The 11774-nt window shown below is 35.9% G+C and overlaps 1 pseudogene; it reads left to right on the forward strand.

The window, feature by feature from the left end:
- Positions 1–5021: 5021 nt before the first annotated feature.
- Positions 5022–11504, forward strand: LOC150029035 (uncharacterized; annotated as a pseudogene).
- Positions 11505–11774: the final 270 nt, after the last annotated feature.

Below are 11774 nucleotides of genomic sequence, written 5' to 3' on the forward strand. Positions count from 1 at the left end.
GTCCATCTTAGAGTAAACCAAGAGTCCACTATTCAAAGGCTAATCTATAGCAATAGGAATATAAAGTGTAACAAGCACACACAAAAACTTAATTATCATAGATTTGGAATGAAGCAAATTTAATTATCATAGAACCTGGTAACATTAATGTACTCAAAAAATTACCAAATACATTGAGTACATGATACCTTAACAAATTACCAAATTATCATTCCAAAATACATTAGTAGGAGCCTACCATAATTGTTTTTCAAAATACACATGTATAAAAATGAGTGAGTTCCAAAAGCATTCATGGCTTCCAAAAATGGTCTCTGATGGACTGTAACTTAAGCCTCGTGTTGAGTCTTGAAAATTTTGCACTTGATCTTGTTGTCCTTCGAGCTGCCTGAGATGGTTTTGAAACTTTTGGTTGAGTAGGGGGAGATGGTGGAGAGGGTGCGGTTGGAGCTGCCTGACTTGGAGCTTCCTGAGATGGCCTTGGTGCACTTGGAGCTGCCTGACTTGGACCTTGCTTAGATGGGCCTGGATGAGATGTGCTGGGTTCAATAGTGTCAAAGTTCAAGAGGGGGGTGAATTGAACTTTTAAATTTTTTGCACAGATTCAGATTTATCACATGTCAGAGAGAAATAAATCGATTTATTTAACAATGAATAGATTTATTTTTTATACTGTTTATGTATTAAGAAGATTATATCAGTTAAGTAATTTTTTATTTTAAGCAGATTGATTCACAAGCTACAATCACATTGTTTTTAGAGAGGAACAATAAAAACAGAAGCAGTCATCTTCAACTTTTAAATCCAGTGATAAACGTTCAATTACAAGCTTGATAATTAAATGGGTAAACTTTCACAAATCAAACGGTTCCAGTTGTATTCAATAGTTCATATACTTTTTAAAAGAACCAAACAGATTTTCCAGAAATCAAGAACATGAACGAACAAGCCCAGAAAGAACAAATTTATTTCTAATTGAACAAATTCAATTCCTGACAGATTAACAAATAAAGCAGTAAAAGAGTGCAGAGATTAATAGAGATTTGAACACAGCGAGATTATACTGGTTCACTCAACTGAGCTACATCCAGTCTCACCTAATCCAAGGTGAAATCCACTAAAACACAATTCAAAACACTTACACAACCACTGTTCTTGAACCCTACAAGAACTTGGCACACTTTGCAGAAAAACACTATTCCAGCACACACAACTCTTCAAGAAACCCTATCAAGAAGAGTTTTAAAAATCATACTTTACAAGTAATTGAGATATGAAACGAATACACCAGATAGAGAATGCAGAAATCTACCTAAGTAGAACAGATTGCTCACACAGTGACAACACCTCTAACCAAGTCTTAGAACCAACCAAGAACAAACACACTTTGTAATTTGAAAAATCTTTCAAGAACCCGTGCCAATCCTCTGAAATCTCTTTTGTCTCAGTTGTAAAATCCCATTTTCTCAACTTTTCAACAACGTTTTAAAGCCAGAACAAACTCTCTTTTTATAGGAAACATTTTATAACAAACTTTCAAAAAACAGTTAAATTTGTTACAAAAGGAACAAATTGAAAATAAAATGAACAGATTTATTTTCAAAGGTAGTGAGAGATTTTGTTAGATGTAGGAGACTTAGTCAAACACCCTGGAGTAAGGATAAAGCTGTGAAAAAAACTTTTAAGAAAACATGGCACCAGACCAAAAGTAAATCTATTCATTTACAGAAGAACAAATTCATTTTCCAAAATGATAATAAGAACTCTTTAACAAGCGAAACACAGTCGTTTTAATGGAATGAAGACTTAGTCAAAATACTTGATGCATAAAACATGATTTTCAAAGAACACTTAATCAAGACATCAGTTTAAGAAAATAATCTATTCATTTAGAGAAGAACAAATTCATTTTTTTTATGCAGTAAAGGATATTTTTGCAAAACATGTGAAAAACATTTTCATAAGACTTGTGCTTGCTCTTATCACATGATCAGGGTTTAAGAGGTGAGTTACCCAACAAAAGGCCTACTTTAAAAACCTCTAATATATACCTAAGACATCCTTAAAGCAAGTACAAACACTAAGGAAAAATACATTTGGCTTCATCAAACACTTTGTCTTGAAGGGGTAGCATCCATCTTCAACAATCTCCCCTGTTTGATGGAGACAAATCCCCATGGCTAAGTTGCTTTGAGAGGAGGACACCACCTATACTGCACCAAATATCAAACTACAAAAGTTGAAACAATTCATAACATGAAACAGTTTTAAGGTGCAGAGTGTAACTCCCTGTATGGTGAGCTATTTTTCTCCCCCTTTGGATTCATCAAACAACATGGAGAAATATAAAACCAGATGATAATCATACATAACAGTCTAGAAAAAATTACAAATTGTTCAACAGAAACAGAATGTAAAAGCATAAACTAGAAGAAAGATAAGCATAGAATCAAGGCACTTTTAATCCTTGTAGTACAGTTCTGCCAACTGCAACTGAACACCCTCAATCTGATCATCAAGATGCTGGAACCTGGCATGAGTTGTCTCGAAATAGGCCCTTTGTTCCACTGACATAACATCAAGGCGATACAGAACCTGCCTCTCAAACATGGACATGGGTTCACCCCTGTATTCTGGAGCTTGATAGGCAACAAGAGCATTTTGGGGAGTTTCAGCAGCATCTTCATTCATTGATTGTGGTGCAGGTGAATCTCCTCTGATTTCTGTAGATGGAGAACTCATCCTTTGACTCCCAGCATGATCAACAGGTGACTCTTGTCTGTATGAGTGATGAATTACATAGCATGACTGTTCTGTAGCTTGAACAGTATCATCTTCCATAGGAAGAACATCATCTCCATCTTCATTGTTGAGATTTGAGGCTTCACGTTCCTCTTTGTGAGTCCTGCTCTCTGTGACACCAGATTTTTCCCATCTAGAGTCAGATTGATGTAAAACACCTTCACTAGATCATGGTATACATTACCAGTCATTTCAAGAAGCTGCTTCAGCCTTTGATGCTTCAGAGCAGATCTGGTTTCAGCCAGATTTTTAGTTTTCAGCCAAGAGAACTCTAGGACTTTAGGGATGCTTATTTGCTTTCTACTCATCTCATGGATGTAGGCGCTTATCCCTTCATCATCTCCAACAAACCAATTTTCCAGCACTCCTTGAAAGTTGTTCTGCTTGTTCTGTTTTTTTTTTTTTACGTGATGAAGAAGACATGGTTGAACCAGAATTGGGTCTGGAAACACAACTTAAAACCGAATTAGTGTATAGTAATAAGCATACGGTAAGAATCACCAAAGAGAGAACATTACCTTTTGATTTAGATGGTGAGCAGTGAGTATGAGCAACACATTTACACAAATTTATATTGGAAAATTGAAATGGGTTGATGAAGTCGTTAAGACCAGATATGCACGAAGATTTTATTCTCTGTATATGTGAAGAGAATCTTTGAAAAGTGGCAACAAATATTTTGAATCACGATGCATGCATATCACACCACAATTTTGTTGAAGATGGATGAAACTCATCTCTACCTTGCCTTAGTGTGTTTGATGTAGTTTTTAGCTAAGTTTGCTTTGAAGGTCGCAATGTGTCTTAGATGATCTTGTACTTTAGGTTTATGTGTATTCAAGGTTGCCTTTTGTTGCATGACCCATCCTAGATACCAAATCAAGGTAGTAAGATCAAGCACATAATGAGGTTAAATGGTTTTCGAAAAGATTTTTAAAGTTTTTTTAAAAGGTTTGATTCAGTACAAAAATAAATTTGTTTACTTGAGAAACAATAGGTTTATTTTTGCTTTGTTAAAAGGCTTTTCGAAATTCTGTTAGGGCACCAAAGGTAAAGCTCAGTCTGTTATTTCAGTTAAGTTGAGCTGGCAGTTTTGTTAACATTTAACCTGTTGTTTTTAGAATCAATCTGTTGTTCTTATAACTGCTCTGAAACTGTTTTTTGAAAAGTGGTTAAGAACTGTTCTCTATAAAATAAAATGCTTTTCTCTCATGAAGATACGCTGAGTAATCACAGTTTTAACAGAGATAAAACATTTCTTGTGTGAGAAAGAGAATTGGAAAGGTTTTGCAAAGGTTTTTCAATAGAAAATAGATGTGTGCTTGTTCTTAAAGAACCTTGTGCTGGATGAAGGTGTTGGTACTGTCTTGGAGCAAATAGAACAGCTGGTTTATGTTCTTGCAACACAATTTCAGGTGTAATCTTTCCCTTATTCATTCTTGTAATAGGTATAAGTGTTAGTCACTCTTTGATAGGGTTTCTTGGAGTGCAAGGCATGCTGAAATAGTGTTTTTCAGCCTTGTTTGTTGAAGTTCTTGAAGGGTTCAAGAACTGCTGTGTATGCTGTAATTGATTGTATTTGTTTTACTGGATTCCACCTTGGAGTAAGGTGAACTGGACGTAGCTCTTGATGAGTGAACCAGTATAAAAATTCTCTTGTGTTTCTCTTATCATCCCTGCACTTATTTCTGAGTTCTCACATAATCTGTCAAGAAAGGAATCTGTTCTTTTGAATCTAAATCTGTTAACTCTGGACCTGATTAATTCTGCCATTCTAATTTTCTAAACATAAATCAAGCTGCTGTGTGAATCTGTAATATGGCTAAAGTGTGAATTGTTTTCCTTGACTGAACTGTGAAATTTGTTCATTCCTCTAGATGCTTTGTGTTAAGTAAAATTGATTAATCTTGTGATACAATATGCAACTTTATAAGTTGTAAAAGTTAATCAATTTGTTTCTGCTATTCCTGCTGGTTGATCTAAACCTTGTTGATCAAGTTCAGTTTGTGCTAAAGTCATCTATAAAAAAATCTGTTACATTCAAAATCAATCTGGTCTTTTCACCTCTGCTACACTGTAAATCAGTTTCTTTTGCGAAAATTTGATAAACTCAATTCACCCTCCCCTTTTGAACATAAACACTGTTTAACTCTAACAATTGGTATCAAGAGCTAGGGCTTGTATTTTTCTCAAGTGTATGCATGATGTTTGAGTTTAAAATGCCTTTTGCTGAAGGTGCGTCTATTAATAGACCTCCTATGTTTGGTGGTGTTAACTATTCTTTCTGGAAAATTAGGATGAAATTTTTTATGGAGTCTATTGATATGGGTATTTGGGATGCAGTGGTCAGTGGACCTTTTATACCTATGCAGGTTGTCAAAGAAGAAACAGTAAAGAAGCCTTGGTCTGAATGGAGTGAAAGTGAAAGGAATAAGGCTCAATATGACTCTCTAGCCAAGAACATCATCACATCTGCACTGAATATGGATGAATTCTTTAGAGTTTCTCAATGTAACTCAGCTAAAGAGATGTGGGAGGTACTGGAGGTAACTCATGAAGGGACAGATGATGTGAAACGAGCAAGGAAGCATTCACTCATTCAAGAATACGAACTTTTTAGAATGCAATCAGAAGAGAGTATTGCAGATGTGCAGAAATGATTTACACATAATGTAAATCACCTCACTGGCCTTGGTAAAGTCTTTGACAAGGAAGAACTCAACATAAAGGTGCTGAAATGCCTTGATAGAAGCTGGCAGCCTAAGGTAACAACAATCTCAGAATCCAGAGATTTATCCAAGATGTCCACTGCTGCACTCTTTGGAAAGCTGATGGAGCATGAACTAGAGCTAAAAAGATTGAAAGAACAAGAAACTATGGAGAAGAGAGCCAAAGGAATTGCCTTGAAAACTACCATGGAACATGATACAAGTGAGGAAGAAGAGAATCCTGAACATGATGAGACATTGAGTCTGCTCACCAGAAAATTCAGCAGATTTCTTAGAAAGAAAAACCGTGACAGAACTCAACAAAGAAAGAGGTATTCTAAATCCAATGATTCAAATTCTTCTAATTACACTTGCTTTGGATGTGGTAAACCAGGTCATATAAAGGTTGATTGTCCAAACAATCAAAATAAAGAAAAATCAGCAAGCAAGAAGAGTGAAAGAAGCAAAGGCAAAAGAGCATACATCTCTTGGGAAGAAAATGATGTATCCTCATCAAGTGATTCCTCAACCGAAAGTGAAGAAGTAAATCTGTGCTTCATGGTGAATGATGAAGAATCTAACTCTGATTCAGTAAGTGATTTTTCCACTGATTCTGAAAATTATGATCAACTGTTAATTGCCTTTAAGGAAACACATGATGAAGCAAACAAATTAGCTGTCATTTGCAACACATTGAATAGAGTAAATAGGGTACTTGAACCTAAGGTTAAAGCTCTTGAGGAAGAACTGCACAAAGCTAAAACTGAATTGGTTAGCCTTGAATTAACATGTTTGCATGCATGAATAAAAACCTGTGATAATTGTAAGAGGCTGAAAAACAGGTTGATTATTTTTTAAAAACACTATCAAATTTCACCAAAGGAAGAGAATATCTTGAAACTTTATTAAGTTCACAGAATGCTGTTTTTAATAAAAATGGTCTAGGATATAATCCTGGAATGAAAAGCAATGTGAAAAAGCTGTCCAGTTTTTTTGTTCCTTCCAAAACAGGTTTTTCCTCTTTTAGCTGTTCAAATACAATGCATTCTGCAACTTGTTTTTACTGTATGAAGTCTGGACATATATCTAGAACATGTAAAGCTAGAAGGTACCTTGTTCCTAAAGGATTGGCCAAATGGCTTCCTAAGGAAAGGTATTAATCATGCTGGACCCTAGACTAAAAGGGGTACCATATATGTTAAATCTGTTTTGCAGAAGAATAGTAGGAAAAATCAATGGTACCTGGACAGTGGGTGCTCGAAGGACATGACAGGTGATTTGACTCAATTCATAAGCCTAAAACTCAAAGCTGAAGGACATGTCACATATGGAGACAACAATAGAGGAAGAATTCTTGGAAGAGGAGATGTTGGTACTAAAGACTCAACCACTATTGAGAATGTACTGTATGTTGAAGGGCTAAAGCATAGTCTTCTAAGCATTAGCCAGCTATGTGACAAGGGATACAAGGTTAATTTCGAAGCCAACACTTGTACAATCTCAAATGAAATTTCTGGTAAGGTACTTTTCACAGGAAAAAGGGTAAACAACATCTATCTCTTAGATATTATGAATAGCTGTTCTGAAAATGAGTGTTTGTTGTCTAAAAGTGATGAGTCTTGGCTATGGCATAGGAGGCTAGCTCATATCCATACAAATCATTTGAATAAGCTGAAATCTAAGGAACTTGTTTCTGGTTTACCAAACATAAAATTTCAAAATGACAGATTGTGTGATGCATGTGTAAAGGGCAAACAAGTAAGAACCTCTTTTAAAACAAAGGATGTGATTTATACAAATAAGGTTTTGGATGTTCTGCATATGGATTTGTTTGGACCTTCTAGGACTGCTAGTTTGGCTGGAAACCTTTATGCTTTGGTAATTGTTGATGACTTCTCAAGATATACATGGACTTTGTTTCTTGCTTCTAAAAATGATGCATATAAGGCCTTTAAGAAACTGGTTAAGGTTCTGCACAATGAAAATGAAAATAGAATAAAACAGATTCGTAGTGATCATGGGAGAGAGTTTCAAAATGCAAAATTTGATAGGTATTGTGTAAAACATGGGATCACACATAGCTATTCTGCTCCTAGGACACCCCAACAAAATGGGGTAGTTGAAAGGAAGAATAGGTCATTAGAGGAGTTAGCTAGGACCATGTTAAATGAATCTGGTTTACCTAAATATTTTTGGGCAGATGCAGTATACACTGCCTATTATGTGCTTAACAAAACCTTGATTATACCCATTCTTAAGAAAACGCCCTATGAATTGTATAAAGGTAGGAAGCCTAGCATTAGCCATCTTAGGGTTTTTGGCTGCAAATGCTTTGTTCTAAATAATGGTAAAGATAATCTGGGGAAATTTGATCCTAAATCAGATGAAGGAATACATATTGGATATGCTATAAATGGACATGCTTTTAGAGTGTATAACAAAAGATTGCTTGCAGTAGAAGAATCTATACATGTGGTATTTGATGAAACAAATTGTACTGTGCCTAAACTTGTTATGGATGAACCTGGTATGGATGATTTAAGAACCATTTTGCAAAAGAGTAAATCTAGTGAGTTTGATGCAACTAATCCAAATACTGTAAAAGAATCTATTGTGAATGCAGGACTGCCTAAAGAATGGAAGACTCCAAGGGATCTCCCACTTGACAATGTAATTGGTAAAATTGAGAAAGGAGTCTCAACAAGGAATTCACTTAATAATTTCTGCAGAACAGTGGCCTTTGTTTCACAAACTGAGCCTAAAAGTCTGGAAGAAGCACTACAAGACAGCAATTGGATAACAGTGCAGGAAGAACTGAACCAGTTTGAATACAATGAAGTGTGGACCTTGGTTCCAAGAAGACATGAGATGAATATCATAGGAACCAAATGGGTGTACAGGAACAAGATGGATGAACATAGGGCTATCACTAGAAATAAAGCAAGGCTGGTTGCTAAAGGCTATAACCAAGAAGAGGGAATAGATTTTGGTGAAACCTATGCACCAGTAGCACGTCTTGAAGCTGTCAGATTACTCTTAGCATTTTCCAGCATACAAGGATTCAAGTTGTTTCAAATGGATGTTAAGAGTGCATTCTTGAATGGTTACATTAATGAAGAGGTGTTTGTATCTCAGCCTCCAGGGTTTGAAGACTACAAAAGTCCAAAACATGTGTACAAGCTCAAGAAGGCTTTATATGGATTAAAACAGGCACCTAGACAATGGTATGAGAGGCTAAATGAATTTCTGCTCTCTCAAGGATACAATCGTGGCAATTCTGATAAAACTCTGTTCATAAAGAAGAAAAGAGAAGACATTATACTTGTGCAAGTTTATGTGGATGATATCATCTTTGGATCCACAAATGAAGAAATGTGTGAAGCTTTTGTTGCTGCAATGAAGAGTGAATTTGAGATGTCAATGTTAGAAGAGATGAATTTCTTCCTTGGACTACAAGTAAAACAACTCAAGGATGGAATCTTCATAAATTAAGCAAAGTACTGCAAGGAGTTGCTTAAGAAGTTTGATATGGATCAATGCAAAGCAATCAACAGTCCTATTTCAACAAGCTGTCAGCTGGATCAAGATTGTGCAGGAAAATCAGTGGATCAATCAAAATACAGGGGTTTAATTGGTTCCTTATTATACTTAACTGCTAGCAGGCCTGACATTATGTTTGTCGTATGCTTATGTGCTAGATACCAATCTGATCCAAAGGAATCACACTACAATGCATCAAAGAGAATTCTGAAATACTTGCAAGGGTCTAAGGATGTTGGATTATGGTATCCTAACAATGTATCTTTACACTTAACTGGTTTTTCAGATTCTGACTTTGCAGGTTGCAAGGTTGATAGGAAAAGCACAAGTGGGACTTGTCACATGCTTGGATCAAGTCTAATCTCTTGGCATTGCAAGAAACAAGCTTGTGTTGCTCTCTCTATAGCAGAGGCAAAATACATAGTTGCTGGAAGTTGTTGTGCTCAAACCTTATGGCTAAGGCAGCAACTAAGTGACTTTGGGATTCTCTTAAACAAGATACCTATAAATTGTGATAACACTAGTGCTATAAATCTGTCTAAGAATTCTGTCATGCATTCAAGAACTAAACATATTGAAATTAGACATCACTTTCTAAGAGAGCATATAGCTAATGGAACTTGTGATATCAAATTCGTTGGCATTGAATTTCAATTGGCTGATCTTTTTACTAAACCTCTTGCTAAAGATAGGTTTTATTTTCTTCTAAATGAATTGGGCATCATTAGCTTAAATTGTCCTCTGCAGTAAAAATTTCAATATGTTATTTTATATTTTAACGTGTTCTCTCTCTGTTTCAGAATCACAACTGTGACTAGGAAAGAGAAATATTTACTTTTCTCTCTCTCCTTGATCTTTGACTGCTTTTACGGTTATTAACCAGCAAGTCTATGACAGTCATATGTGGATATTCTAACTGATTTGATATCTTGGATGTGCAATAGATTTGATTTGCTAAACTGAAATATGGTTTCAATATATTATTGCGGCAATCAACACCTGCACTTGCTGTACCACACAAGAATAAAATCTGTAGTATATCTCATTGAATTGATTTTTTTTTTTAAAACTCCTGATTCTTGAAATCTGATTTAAGTCCTATATAAATCTGGTATTGATCAATTGTTTTTTCACACTCTCTCATTCCTACTACAAGCTGTCCAGGTTCAAAACATTTACAGTATTAATTTCTGTTTTCCTTGATCATGTGAATTGTTACTGATTCTCTCTCTAGCTGGGATTGTCTCTTGATAAACAGGTGCAGGTAACAACAGATAAAGCATGGCATCCTCATCACACAGAAAGAAGAAGTCCAAAGAGCAACCTAACAGTACCCAAGGAATTCTGGAAAATTGGTTTGGTGGAGATTCTGAAGTTATGACAAGGTTCATACATGAGACAAGCAGAAAGCAAGTCAATGTGCCCAAGGTGTTGGAATTCTCATGGTTAAGAGAAGAAAATCTGACTGAAGCAAAAACTCTGCTCAAGCATCAAAAACTGAAAAGCTTCTTGGAAATGACTGGAAATGTCTATCCAGACCTAGTGAAGGTGTTCTACAACAACCTTATTCAAGATGGCAAGAATCTTGTTTCCCATGTGAAAGGAGTGAAACTGAAAATTACTAGGGAAATATGGAGCATTGTAGGTGGGATCAAATATTCAGGATTGAAAGTGAGCAAATGAAACACTGTTGGGATTCAAGGATTCAATAAGATGCAGTTTTACAGAAGTTGTGTAAGAAATCCTACTGAACCAGTAGCTAGATTTCATGCAGGAAATCTGACTTTAATTCCAAGACTCCTAGCTTACATGATTGCTTGGCAACTTACTCCTAGAGGAAGTAACCATGCTGTTCTTCATGAAGAAGATTTGATTCTGCTATACTGTATAATAAATCAACTCAAGGTAAATTGGGTAAGTACAATGGTAGAGCATATGCTCAAATCCACAAGGCTTCCTGATTATCGCTTTCCATATGCAATTTTTGTATCCAAACTAATTGACTATTTTGAAGTGGATACTGCAAATGAAAGAAATGACACCATTAAGGCAGCAAGTGAAATATGCAACTCCACTCTCATGAAAATGGGGTTCCAAAAGAAGGAAGACAACTGAATTTTTAGAAGGAATGCTGCAAATAGAGTTGAGAATGAAGCAGTTAATCCAGGAGATGAAGAAGAAGAAAATGTTGATGGTGTGCAACACATGGATGAGTCACCAGTTCACTCTTTCGTAAATGAGGATGTTGCTGCTACAAGCCATAATGCATTGGTTGCATATTAGGAACCTGTGTATAGAGGTGAACCTCTATCCATGTTCGAAAGGCAAGTTCTAAGCAGGCTGGATACACTCACATATGACAAAAAGGAATACTATGAAATTACTCAAGCCAGGTTTCAACATTTGGATGACCAAATTGAAGGAGTTCAGGAGCAGCTAGCTGAGCCCTACTGATGGAGATCAAGCCCAAGAGAACATGGAGGCCACTCATCAAGCTCAAGAAGAGGTGGAGGCACAAATAGAGGACGCCCATGGAGGTCAAAGTCCACCTCAAAGGATTACAAGAAGCATGTTCAAAGCCTTGGGAGCTAGAGGACATTTATTTTCGAATCTTGTTCTAAGTGGCTATTGGAATCACATCACCTACCACTATAACAAGTGATATTTTCAAAGTCTTTATCCTTTATGTCTTGTTGAAAAATTGGGTTTTCTATTTTTTTTCTT

The sequence above is a fragment of the Phaseolus vulgaris genome, chromosome 2 (assembly GCF_051622355.1).
Source record: "Phaseolus vulgaris cultivar YP4 chromosome 2, ASM5162235v1, whole genome shotgun sequence".
Taxonomy (NCBI): Eukaryota; Viridiplantae; Streptophyta; class Magnoliopsida; order Fabales; family Fabaceae; genus Phaseolus; species Phaseolus vulgaris.